At 39.7% G+C, this 13,063-nt stretch overlaps 2 long non-coding RNA genes across 2 annotated transcripts in view; one reads left to right on the top strand and one right to left on the bottom strand.

The window, feature by feature from the left end:
- The window catches only part of LOC127533758 (uncharacterized), a 55,497-nt gene that overhangs the window by 4,022 nt on the left and 38,412 nt on the right, over positions 1-13,063 (bottom strand). The window lies entirely within an intron of this gene.
- LOC127533759 (uncharacterized) lies at positions 5,872-8,820 on the top strand. The gene is made up of 2 exons (XR_007941509.1): positions 5,872-8,288; positions 8,476-8,820. It is a non-coding gene; the product is annotated as an uncharacterized LOC127533759 (long non-coding RNA).

The raw sequence follows: 13,063 nt of genomic DNA on the forward strand, positions 1-13,063 counted from the left end.
CATTTTTTATCATTTTGTGTCTCGTTTTTGTAATATATTGTCTTGTTTTTGTTGTTTTTTGTCTGTTTTGTCTGACTTTTGCCGTTTGTCTCACTTTTTCTTGTTTTGTTTCTTATTTTTGGTCATTTTCTGTCTCATTTTTGTTGTTTTCTGCCTTGTTTTTGCAATATTTTCTCTCGTTTTTGTCATTTCTTAGCTTTTGTTGCCTGATTTTAGTAGTTTGTCTCACGTTTTTGTCATTTGTGTTTCTTTTTTGTCTCGCTTCTGTTTTTGTCTTATTCCTATCATTTTATGTTTTGGTTTACTTGTTTTTGTCTCGTTTTGTCATGTTGTGTCTTTTTGTCTCATTTGTGTTGTTTGTCCATTATTTTGTCGCTTTGTGTCTCCTTTGTAATAATTTGTCCTTTGTTGTTTTTTGTCTGATTTTTACCATTTGTCTCACGTTCTCAGATGGTGCACTTTGGTTTGCAGATGCTGAGCTAGATTTAGATTTGGGATGTTCGGAAGCCGAATCAACACGTTCTGCTCTTGGTCCTGTTCCTCGAGCAGTTTTTTGGCAGCTATGAGACAGCAATGTAACTGTGACTGTAGTGAAAACATAATTACACAACCAAAGAAAACAAATACACACAAAACGTCAGACAGGACTTTACCGAAAACATTCCAACTATGGCGGCCTTTAGGACTGCTATGCTTTAGCATTTACACCGATCAGCCCGAACATTAAAACCACTGGCATGACGTTTGCGTAGGTGTTCTTCATGAAACTTAAACCTGGCATGTTGGGGAAAAGACACAGGATCTCTGGTGGTGTCCATCAGGAAGCTAGTAGATCTTTTAGATCCTATGGGTTGCAGGGTTTTCAATTCAATTCAATTCTATTCTATTTATATAGCGTCAATTACAGTCAAATTGTCTCAAGACGCTTTACAGAACCCATATGCCTGACCCCCAGAGCAAGCCCAAAGGAGACAGTGGCAAAGAAAACACCCTTTTAACAGGGAAGAAACCTCGAGCAGAACCCGGCTCTATATAGGGGGGACCCATCTGCCTGCTGGCCGGGCAAGTTGAGAGGGACAGAGGAGGACAAGGGGGAGGGATGGGAGGAGAGGGAGGGGTGGGAAAGCAAGGAAAACACAACACACATTTGGATACAAATGTGGTTTGGTTTGGTTTGGCTTCAGCCTCCATTGATTGGACTTGTTGCGAAGCATCCCACTGATGATCCACTGGAACTGGATTTAGAGAGTTTGGAGGCTCTTGGTTGTGCTCCTCTAGCTGTTCTTGAAGAGTTTTGTGGGCCACATTATGCTACTAAAGGACTGTTGTTACCCCAAAGGACCGTTCTCGATCCGAACAATGTTTAGCTAGGTGGTTCATGTCAAAAAAAACATCCAGATGAACATCAGGACTCAATGTTTCCTGACAAAACATTCATTATTATGAAAAAACTCAATGTACAGTTTAGTTGTTGATGGTTTTAATGTTTTTTTCTGATCAGTGTTTACTGTAAAAGTGTCTTCTCAGATTATATTGGTGCTAGCTGGTTGCAAAACCTTAAGTATTTTATCTCAACTTTTACTCAGGTTGTCTAACTCATCTGCATACTTCATCTACCTACGTCTATAAACTCATACTGTAACACAAAAAGACGTCCACAAACACACAAATAAAACTGCTGTTGATACAGGATCTAGCATATCTTCTGGGTCCTGTGGGTTTCAGGATTTGGCTTTGGCCTTGAAGCACCCCGCTGATGATCCACTGGATTGGGATTTAGGGAGTTTGGAGTGTTGAGCTCTTGGTCGTGTTCCTCGAGCTGTTCTTCAACAGTTTTTTGGGGCTCATTGTCTTATTAGAGGGCTGTTGTTACTGAAAAGGAGTGTTCTTGGTTTGAACAATGTTTAAGTAAGCGGTACATGTCAAAATAACGTCTAGATTTACAACAGGAATCAAGATTTAATGGTAAAATACTGCATTATTACGAAAAAAATCAATGTAGAGTTTAGTTAACGATGGTTTGAATGCTGTGACTGATCAGTGTTTACTGTAATAGTGACTTCTCAGATTATATTAGTGCTGGCTGGTTGCAAAAATTGCACTATTTTAGATCAACTTTTACTCTCTAAACTCTTAAAAAACTCACACTGAAACACAAAAAGATGTCCACAGACACTCAACTAAAACCGCCGTTGATAAGAACTAGTTCTATTTAGTTAATATCTACTTAAAGATAACATCTCTGTATTTTTAGCTCCACATTCAGTGGTTCTCATTACACCCATCAGTGTAATTTAATCAGTGTAATTCAATAATTCTTCAGAGTCGCTCTTTAAAACAACATCTGAAACCGGCAGCACTGCGGCAGTGTGACTGTGTGCTTATTAATCTACATGGGCTACATTTCAGCCTTCAAATGATGACACATACTGTAACTTGTAATTAAGCTGATAAATGAAAAGCATCACTGTTTGCTGAATATTTCACACCAGTGATCCAGCGAAAGTGCAGCTTAGTGGGAGCCGCTGCAGCTGCAACACATGAGCGAGTATTAAAGGATATGTCTGGTAATATTCTGTGCTCTTCTTAGTGCCAACAAATCCCATGAAAAGACCAAACCAACAAAGCCTTGATCCCGCTGTAATACCTAAGTGTTTTCTGTGCAGGCGGAGCTCGACAAACTCGTTTCCCTGCGTCACAAAGTAGCATTGTTGCCCAAAAACTATTAAGCAGATCAATATGGCGCCTTGTTACACTGAGTCATACCTTCTTTAAGTCATTAAAAACCTCATCCCACTGCATAAATGCACCAAATTTATCCAACACACTTTAGTGTTTAACCTCAGTTCTAGATGGCTAAGGATGCTATAACCAGTGGCTTCGTAGCTTAGCACAAACACTGAAAACAGGGGTAAAATGCTAGCCTTGTTTGGACATATCAGCGTATCCATGGAGACATGTGGGCAGATTCTGTTGACTGTTGATCAAGCAATGCTAACATTTTACTCCCATTTCCATTGTTTGTGCTAAGCTAAACTAACTAGTTGCTGGTTGTAGCATCCTTAGCCATCTAGAATTGAGGTTACACCCTATAATTTGTTGGTTAAATCTGGTGCATTTGTATTTTCTGCAGCAGCTAGTTAGCCTAGCTTAGCACAAACACTGGAAGCACGATTAAAATGCAAAGCGATGCTAACTAGCTGATAGTTGTAGCATCCTTAGACATCTAGAATTGAGGCTAAACATTAACATTTCTTGGTTAACTTTGGGGCACTTATATTTTCTGCAGCAGCTAGCTAGCATAGCTTAGCACAAATACTGGAAACAGGGGTAAAATGTTAGCCTTGTTTGTGGATATCAGCGTATGCATGGAGATATGTGGGAATATTCTGTTGCTGTTAGATTGAACAAGGCTAAAATTTACCCCTATTTCTAGTGTTTGTCCAAAGCTAAGCTAACTAGCTCCTGGTTGTAGCATCCTTGGCCATCTAGAACTGAGGTAAAACCTAAAATTTGTTAAATTGCAATTTGTTAAATTTGATGCACTTGTATTTTCTGCAGCTCGTTAGCTTAGCTTAGCACAAACACTAGAAATGGTGGTAAAATGGTAGCATGTTTGATCTAAAGGCAACAGAATCCGCCTACACATCTCCATACATACGTTGATATGTACAAACACGGCTAACATTTTACCAATGTTTCCAGTGTTTGTGCTAACCTAAGCTAATGAGCTGCTGGTTTTAGCATCCTTAGCCACCTAGAACTGAGGCTGAAGAATAAAATCTGTTAGCCAAATTAGGTGCAATTCATTTTCTGCTGTAGCTTAGCTTAGCACAAACACTGGAAATGGAGGTAAAATGTTAGCCTGATTTAATCTAAAGGCAGCAGAATCCGCTCACATACATCCATACGCTGAAATGCTAGCATTGTTCAAGCAAGGCTAACATTTTACCCCTGTTTCCAGTGTTTGTGCTAAGCTAAGCCAACTATCTACAACAAAAAATCAAGCTCACCAAATTTAACCAACAAATTTAGTGTTTTACCTCAGTTCTAGATGGCTAAGGATGCTACAACCAGCAGCTAGTTAGCTTAGCTCAAACACTAGAAACAGGGGTAAAATGTTAGGCTTTAGATCAAAAACGGCTAGCACTTTACCCTGTTTCCAGTGTTTATGCAAAGCTAAGCCAATTAGCTTCTGCAAAACTACAAGTGCACTGAATTTAACCAACAAATTTTGGTGTTTGACTTAAGTTCTAGATGGCTAAGGATGCTACAACCAGCAGCTAGTTAGCTTAGCTCAAACACTAGAAACAGAGGGAAAATGTTAGTCTTGTTCAATCTAAAGGCAACAGAATCCACCCACATATCTCCATGCATACGCTGATATGTACAGACATATACTTGCTCTTTTAAACTGAGTTTTATGTGTTATTTGGCTGAAAGCAGTTGCCAGGCAACCAGCAGCAAACTTCTGCCGCCAGCCAAGAAGCCGTCCAACACGCAACCTCCTGCAAAACGACAAAGTGTTGTTTTAACGCTCGAATAAACAAACCAGCAGGTAGATTTAGTTAAAGCACATTTCCCAATATGTCAAACGGCGGTATTAAAGACGTTCAGCGGGAACCAGCGACAGACAGAACGCTGTTAGCTTTGGTCTGCTCGTGGGATTCAGAAGAAGAAGAACATAAACCAGCAGCAGGTTTTTAGCTTTAAGGTATGTTGATTCCAGAAAAAAAACTCTTCCCTCTGACAGCCTCTCCGACGCCGTTGAATGGAAAATGAAGAAACAGCGCCGGAGCACAGAAACATGTTGAGGAACACCTGAGATGAGTAGGTGTTTAAATCTACTCAGTGATTCAGGAACTGGCGTGGACGGGATGCCAGGCTAATGGGTGAGAGTGTCAGAACAAGCGTAGCCCGAGGCTCCTGGAGCGAGTCTCCATCAGCTGGAGGTGCAGATTTCCTGCATGAATGTGTCACTGGAGGATGAACGACCGGATTAATAACCTATTTCTGTTCTCGTTTTGTCATTGAGGAATAAATGCTGCTATAGGCGCTGGACGTGACAGTCCTGGTCTGCAGCATCTCCACTGCAGGTCCCAACTTCTAATGCAGGGGTGTCCAACATGAGGCCCGTGGGCCAAAAGTGGTCCTCCAGAGGGTCCAATCCGGTCCTCAAAGTGTAAAAATTCCAGAGAAGACATTAACTGCGGATTGCAAATTAGTAAAACTATACGTTTAGAATAATTTCTAGACCATGACAAGTTGTTTGGATCATAAAGTAAAATACTAGATTGTTCATTGCTTTGTGTCTCATATTCGTAATATTTTGTCTTTTGTCCTTTTTTTTTTGCCATTTTATGTCTCGTTTATATCCATTTTTTGTCGCATTGTAACTTTTTGTCTCTTTTTTGCTTGGTTTCATGTCATTTGTCTAATTTTTTTGTTGTTTTGTGTTTCGTTTTGGTCATTTTGTATCCCATTTTTGTAATATTCTGGGGTTTTTTGTCCGATTTTGGCTTTCGTCACAAGTTTTTGCCAATTTTTTTGTCTTATTTTTGTCATGTTTTGCTTTATATGTTGCTTTGTGTGTTGTTTTTGTTGTTTTGTGGGTTTTCTGTCTTGTTTGTGCCATTTTTTGTCTCGTTTTGTTTTGTTTCATGTCGTTTGTCTCATTTTTTTGCTGTTCTGTGTTTCGTTTTGGCCATTTTGCATCTCGTTTTTGTAAAATTTTGTGTCGTTTTTGTTGTTTTTTTGTCAGACTTTTGGCGTTCGTCTCGAGTTTTTGTCGTTTTGTTTCTTTTGATCGTTTTGCGTTTCCTTTTCGTTTCACTTGTGTTTTATGCCTTATTTTGTCATTTTGTGTTTGTTTTATATGTTGCTTTGTGTATTGTTTTGTCGTTTTGGGTCATTTTTTGTCATTTTGTGTCATTTGTTTGTTGCTTTGTAACCTTTTTGTCAAATTTTTTCGTCTCCTTTTTGTTTTGTTTCATGCCGTTTGTCTCATTTTTTTGTCATTTTGTGTTTCGTTTTGGTCATTTTGCATCTCGTTTTTGTAATACTTTGTCTCATCTTTGTCATTTTGATCATAAAGTAAAATCCTACATCATTCAGTTCCAGATGACTAAATGTTGTGTTCCTTTGTAGACACTCTGATCTGGAAGTTGTGATGTGGAAATGATAAACTGAGGATGAATGTTGTTGAAATGGAATTTATTTTTCTTACCAAATTTCAGGATGTTCTTAATGTTTTGTAAAAGATAATTCCTTAAATGTGAACATTTTCAGAGTGTACTTTTCTGCACTCAAACAAAGGAAAGAAGTTGTGGTTATTTATAGGTTATTTCTAGGTTATTTTGTTGTGATTTTACTGGAGGTCAAATTGAGCTGAATGTGGAACCTGAACTAAAATGAGTTTGAAGCCGTTGTTCTAATGCACATAGAAAATAAAAAGAGTGCAAAATGGAAAAAAAATTCAATGTAATTTTAAAATACTGCACAGAAATTTCAAAGATCTCACTGAGGTTTAGATCATCTGAGGTTTTCGAACTCCCACGACGGTGGAAAGAGTCGCCTTGAACCTCGATTTAAATGTATGCAGTAGTGGATAATTAATAACAATCCTCTTCTCTCTTTTTATCTCTGCGATTAAATGCACTCAGAACCTTCACAACTCCAAGAGAAAAAGACTCGGATAAGGAGACGGAGAAAAGCACTTGGCGTTTCCAGACAGACAGACTGAGAGACAGATGGGCAGCGATAGATTCTTTCAGGGACATAAACATGCCAATACACGAGGAATAATCACGACCGGAGCCCCGACGCCGCCTCTAATCATCACTGTGATCATAAAACCGCTTCGATGTGTCGTGTTTCAGAACTCAGTTGTCATTCAGACGCCTCCAACTTCACCAAAAACCTGAGAAATGATTCGAATCCGAGTGCCGGGAAACTCTCCGCGACCTTTTCTAACGTGGAAGCGTCCCGTGGAGACGCGTCCGACTTTCCTCCAGGTCATTTTCCACCTCGTGTTCGCTTGTTTTGTGTGCTTTGTGTTTGGCTTTATGCACCAAACACTTCGCTGACCTTCCACAGTGTCAGTCTGACTGGAAACACGGAGGCAGCGAGAGGAAAGACGGAAAAAAGATTGTTTGGAAAGATGCAGTTTGAGTCAATAGAAGGTCAGTGGAGGTGCAGCTTTGTTGCATTAATGCCAAATGTTGGTATTTATTTATTTACTAGAGATTTTTTATTAAATCCTTTATCTGTATCTTATCACAACATGTGTTTACTGCACATCTACAGATTCTTATTAGGACCGAATGGTGTCTAGAACCCTATTGGAACCCATGGTTTTTTTTCTTATTATCATTTTTAATTCTTCTCGTGGACTTTTGAAAGTTTAAAAATGCTTGAAAATAAGCTACCTGGAAAATTTCAAACATTTAATTAAGCCAATACGTGTCACGTAGATTCATGAAATTTGGTACACATGGAACTCGTCAAGACGCACAAAAATGCAAAACACAACATTTTGAGTTATGTGTCATATTTTGCACGATTTTGGAACATTTTTGCACATTTTCAAAAGCTATAAACTCAAAGGAGGTAATAATGGGAAACCTCAAATAGGGCCAGGATGAACAACCGGTCGTTTTGATCAAAAGTAATCAAAACGCTCCACAAACATCTGAGGGCATAGAAATGGTGGAATTTCAACAATTCGCCATGAAACAGACATGTAAAAAATGCAAAAAATAAACTAGTAGTTCTACAGATTTACGTTTAATATCCCACTTTTGCTGATGGTTGCTTTGGAGAAGAGGTCAGTCAATTTGTGCCACATTTAAAGCATAAAATGCATAATGTTGATTTTCTGCAACAGATTTTCATTACGTGCACATTTTTAAGTAGAAAACTGTCCTGTGACTTCATCAGAAGGTGTATTTTGGACATTTTAAGCCTTAATAATGAGACAAATAATATCAGTGTAAACGCATGAAAATGATCCCTGTTAGACAGAAAATGGTTCCGTTGCTTTAAAACTGCAGATTTGATTAATTTCTTACTCTTTGTAACTGCTCGCCTGTAGATTCACAAATTTTAGATTTTTATAAAGTATTTTCTGAGCAATATCTATTGGAAACATTTTCTTTGGGTTTAATAAAGTTTTATTTTATCTTGATGATAAATTTTTCTATTTTTCTTTTAGGAAATCCTGTTTTTTCACCGTGATGTGGCTAAAGGCTCCAAAGGACCTGCTTCAGAGAAGAGAGTGATAATTAAAGGTGTGAATTAATTCAAATTTGATCAAAAATCGGTTTTATGTTTGTTAGCAGGTATTTAATAAAAGACAAACACATCGTTTTTACATCATAAACTCTCCTTTGCTTTCATTATAAAATGTATTTTGGACATTATTTGTCTTATTTAACAGATGCTAACAAAATGCATACTCTTTGTTTTCTGCAACAGATTTTCATTAAGTGCACATCTTTACATCTTTTCTGGATACTAAATGAAGACGCTGCTTTAAAGTTGATGTTGCAGACAGAACTTGAATCAACTTTAAACCGTCAGAGAAACTTCCACAGTGACGGTGAGGCGATGATCTTCTCTACAGAAGAAATAAATCCAAACTGCAGGGTTTTTTTTACCATTCTTCACCATTTTCGGCAACACATTTTTTATGTGCACACAGAAAACCTCTCATGTTGCTTCACTAAATGGTGTATTTTAGCAGCAGCAGTAATGTAGAATAGCAGGTGTAGCACAGAGACGCCTGCTGGATACTAAATAAAGACACTCCTTTAAAGCTGATGTCACAGATTTTACATTTTTTGTCACCATCTCAGGAGACAGAAGTTGAATCCCTCCCTCTCTTTAGACTAAACTTTAAACCATCACAGTAACTCACTGCCGTTATTGTGTTCTGGATTTGCATGTACCTGAGTGTGTGAGCGTTTCAGCGAAAACAACGTGCCCTCGCAGAGCACCTGAAAGCCCGAGCCCGAGGGGCCCGCAGGGGTTGGTAAAAATAGCCCCGAGGCTGATTAGGAGCGAGGCGGCGGGGGGATTTTAAAAACCGGCTCATTACCGCACCTGTAAGGCCTCTTTAAGTAGCCCTGCTGCAGAGCCCAGCTGCTCACATCTGCCAGGAGCTGCTCGCCACGCCGTAAAGCGCTCACACAGCCTCCAGGGGCGGGACATCACAGCGCGAGGAGTAAAAACTCTGGCCTCAATACATCCTGACATAAAAAAGTAACTTTATCTATGCTAAAGTGCTGCTTGAATTTTTAATAAGGTCCTTGTTTTACTGTCGCCGTTCTCAGGTGGAACTGCTCCGGTCTGATGGAATGAAGCCTCGTACAGATGTCCTTTAACTGTTACTTTCCTCCTCAGCCAGCCGACGCTGTGAAAGCTAAAGAAAATGAGGACAATAAACGTTTCAAATACGCAAAGCTTCACAAGCAGTGTCTGTAATTAGATGGATTCGAGCTAGATTCAGTCATTAGACGGGTCCAAGACTCTAAAAGTGTAAAGTCCGTCCATACAAATGCACTATTGTTCAAAAGTTTGGGGTCATCCAGACAATCCCATGTTTTCCATGAAAACTCTCACTTTTATCCATGTGCTAACATAACTGCACAAAGGTTTTCTAATCATCAATGAGCCTTTCAGCACCATTAGTTAACACAATGTAGCATTAGAACACAGGAGTGATGGTTGCTGGAAATGTTCCTCTGTACCCCTATGGAGATATTCCATTAAAAATCAGCTGTTTCCAGCTAGAACAGTCATTTACTACATTAACTATGTCTACACTGGATTTATCATTCATATAATGTTATCTTCATTGAAAAAAAAACTACTTTTCTTTCAAAAATAAGGACATTTCTAAGTGACCTCAAACTTGAACGGTAGTGCAAGTTCAACAAATGTGAACAAATAAAACTTCAAAGTCTCAATTACTGTATGCACCTCTCAGACTGTGTAGAATAAGTACACATAACTCCACCACGTTCCTTGGCGGAGTTATGTGACAGTTGCATTTGATATGTCTGTCTGTCTGTCTGTTACCAGCATTACTCTAAATCATCCATCCATCCATCCTCTATACACCGCTTTATCCTCACTAGGGTCATGGGGGGTGCTGGAGTCTATCCCAACTGACTCAGGTGAAGGCAGGGGACACCCTGGACAGGTCACCAGTCTGTCACAGGGCTACATATACAGACAAACAATCACACTCACATTCACACTTACAGGCAGTTTAGAGTAACCAATTAACCTCAGCATATTTTTGGACTGTGGGAGGAAGCCGGAGTACCCGGAGAAAACCCACACATGCACAGAGAGAACATGCAAACTCCATGCAGAAAGATCCCAGGCCCACCCCGGGATTTGAACCGGAGATCTTCTTGCTGCAAGGCGAAAGTACTAATCACTAAACCACTGTGCAGCCCTACTCTAAAACAGACTAACAGATTTGAATAAAATTTTCAGGGAAGGTCAGAAATGACTCAAGGACCAGGTGATTAGATTTAGGCAGTGATGCAGCTTATAGTCTGGATCCACGGATTAGTTAAATATTTCTGTATCATTGCCAGATTGCGGCACTGTGTCACTGTAACCATGACAACACGTGAACACTACATCAGCTGATTGTGATCCTACTACAAATCCACCACTGAGGACTTATCAGGACTTATCCATCAGAAATGATCCAAGGAACAACTGATTAAACTGTGGAGGTGTTTCTGAGTCGCCCGCTACATATTTAGGTTACATGATTCTGTATCTGTACATAACGTACACATGCAGAACACACTCCTGTACTCAGCACAAGGTCATTGTGTTTGTGGGTACATCTATATTAAATGAACACATTCTATGTTGCGGTGATTTCTGATCTTCAATAACTAATAAACAAAATAATAAACGCTGCATTTCTGAAAGCCTTGGAGAAGTATTGTGCGCTCTGAGTGCTTTTCTATCTTCTGTCATCATTTCATAAATACTGTAAATCATATGGTCATTAAAATTAATGAAAAGTACAATAAATAATGGTTTGTGTCCACAGAGGCTTTTTTTTTTCTCGCATAGAAACGCGTCACATCCAGTTATTGCCATCTTGGTGGGTGTTTTGTTTTTATTCTCTTTATCAGTGGCAGTAGTCAATAACATATATGTGGTTTAGACATTATTCTGGCAATCTATTGAGTCCATGTGACACTGATCGTCCCATAACTCCACTGTGTTCCTTGGTGCAGTAATAACAAACTTAGAAATCTCAGAAAAGGCCGTCTTATGGACGTTACATCAGCCAAGTTACCTGTTTAACCTCTAAATTAAAAGGCGATAACACTTTAAACCTCCGTCCCGTGTGGAGGCTGTAAGGAAAGTTTTACGGCTGGCTGCTCTCCCCACACAGCCAGATGAAAAAAAAACAGAAAAGACTTACTCCTCCTTTAAAACAATAACACAAACAGCTCAAGCGTGGTTGATTAAAGTTGTCCTCTATAAAGGGTATCTGAACTCCCCGAGAGCCGTTATTGAACCAGCAATCTGTGGGGTCTGCAGAGGCTACGCCCCTCTGTCAAAGCTCCGCTATGAAGTCTGAGCCTGCCCTGACCCCGGTTGACTCCCATCAGCCCTCCTGCTGGGACAGTAAAACAAACGCACCCCCCACAGACAGGCTGTTTAGAGATGTGCTGTAGTGAAGGCTGTCCCTGGATGCCTCCCGGAGGAGACGGATACAGTAAGAAACCCGACAGAGAGAATAAAAAACGCCTTTTATCTGTGGAACAAATGTAATCAAACAACTCCTGTTAAATGAAATATCAGAAATGTTTTCATACAACACGAAGCCAGAAAGAGAAAAAACAACAGAGCGGTGTGTTTCCTGTGCTCAGATTAGACTGGGTTGTAGTAACTGAAGAGAGATTTTTAGTTCTGGACACAGATTGAAGGGAAATAGTTGGATATTTGGTTCCTGGCAGGAGTTTTGGCAAACAGCTGGACTTGGACAGAGCTCAGGATGTGAGGATGTGGTTCACTGTGACGCGGCTGTTTGACTGGGTTTTCTAGTGTTTTCTTTGACTTATTCCAGCTCGTGTGCTCTCTGCTGTCAGAAGCTGTCAGAAAATAGAATCAGGTTGTTTTAACCATGTGTTTACACGTATTTAATGGATGCGTTCAGATATATAATCACACAAGCTAAAATGTAATGACGGTGATTATTTGGACGGGTGAAAATCACACTAATAAAATGTGCTGATGTTCTATAGGAGAGGAGATGGTCTGATGTTCGGTGTGCATCATTATGTCTGTTAGAAAACACCTTCAAATCACGAGATGCACAGAAAGCAGAGACGGAACGAGTTTTGAATGCAAACGCACGACGCTGGGATGCAGCTCAAGAAGAAGAAAGTTCTAGATGCACCCATGAGCTGATGTTGGGAAAGTAAAGAATTTTATTTCAGTTATTGCATTTTGGGAACATTTTTGTTGCTGTTGAGCACAACAATGAGAGATAAATGTGGAGGCATGCTGAGAATAAGTTTTTAAAGTTATGAAGGTGGCTCTAATTTAACCAGCTGGATCTCCATGGTAACGGATGCTGCACGACTAGGTTGCCATGGTCACTGATGCTACACGGCTGCATCGCCATGGTAACGGATGCTGATTTGGGATTTAAATCAGCTGTGTTTCCTGATGATTTGCTCTGAGTGATTCAGATTTAACTGAAGTTTTATCCTCAAACCTGTTGATCTTCACGTTTGTAGTCGCACTGAACGAAGCTGTGAAGCTGCAAAAATGCAAACTTTGTGTCGCGCTGCAACAGGAACCTTCACGCAGTCAGTTGGTGATGCAGAAAATGCAAAAATCTCCTCACATGTTTGGATTTGATTTGCTCCCCAGTCAGTCTTACACAAAACACAGACTAGAAAAGTGGTATTTATTATTTAATCGATCACTATAATTTCATTTTGATTTGTCCAAAAATGAAAGTACTTTCCGCATCTTCTTCATTATGTTAGTGTCAAATCTGTCAGCTTAC

The sequence above is a fragment of the Acanthochromis polyacanthus genome, chromosome 4, assembly GCF_021347895.1.
Source record: "Acanthochromis polyacanthus isolate Apoly-LR-REF ecotype Palm Island chromosome 4, KAUST_Apoly_ChrSc, whole genome shotgun sequence".
NCBI lineage: Eukaryota > Metazoa > Chordata > Actinopteri > Pomacentridae > Acanthochromis > Acanthochromis polyacanthus.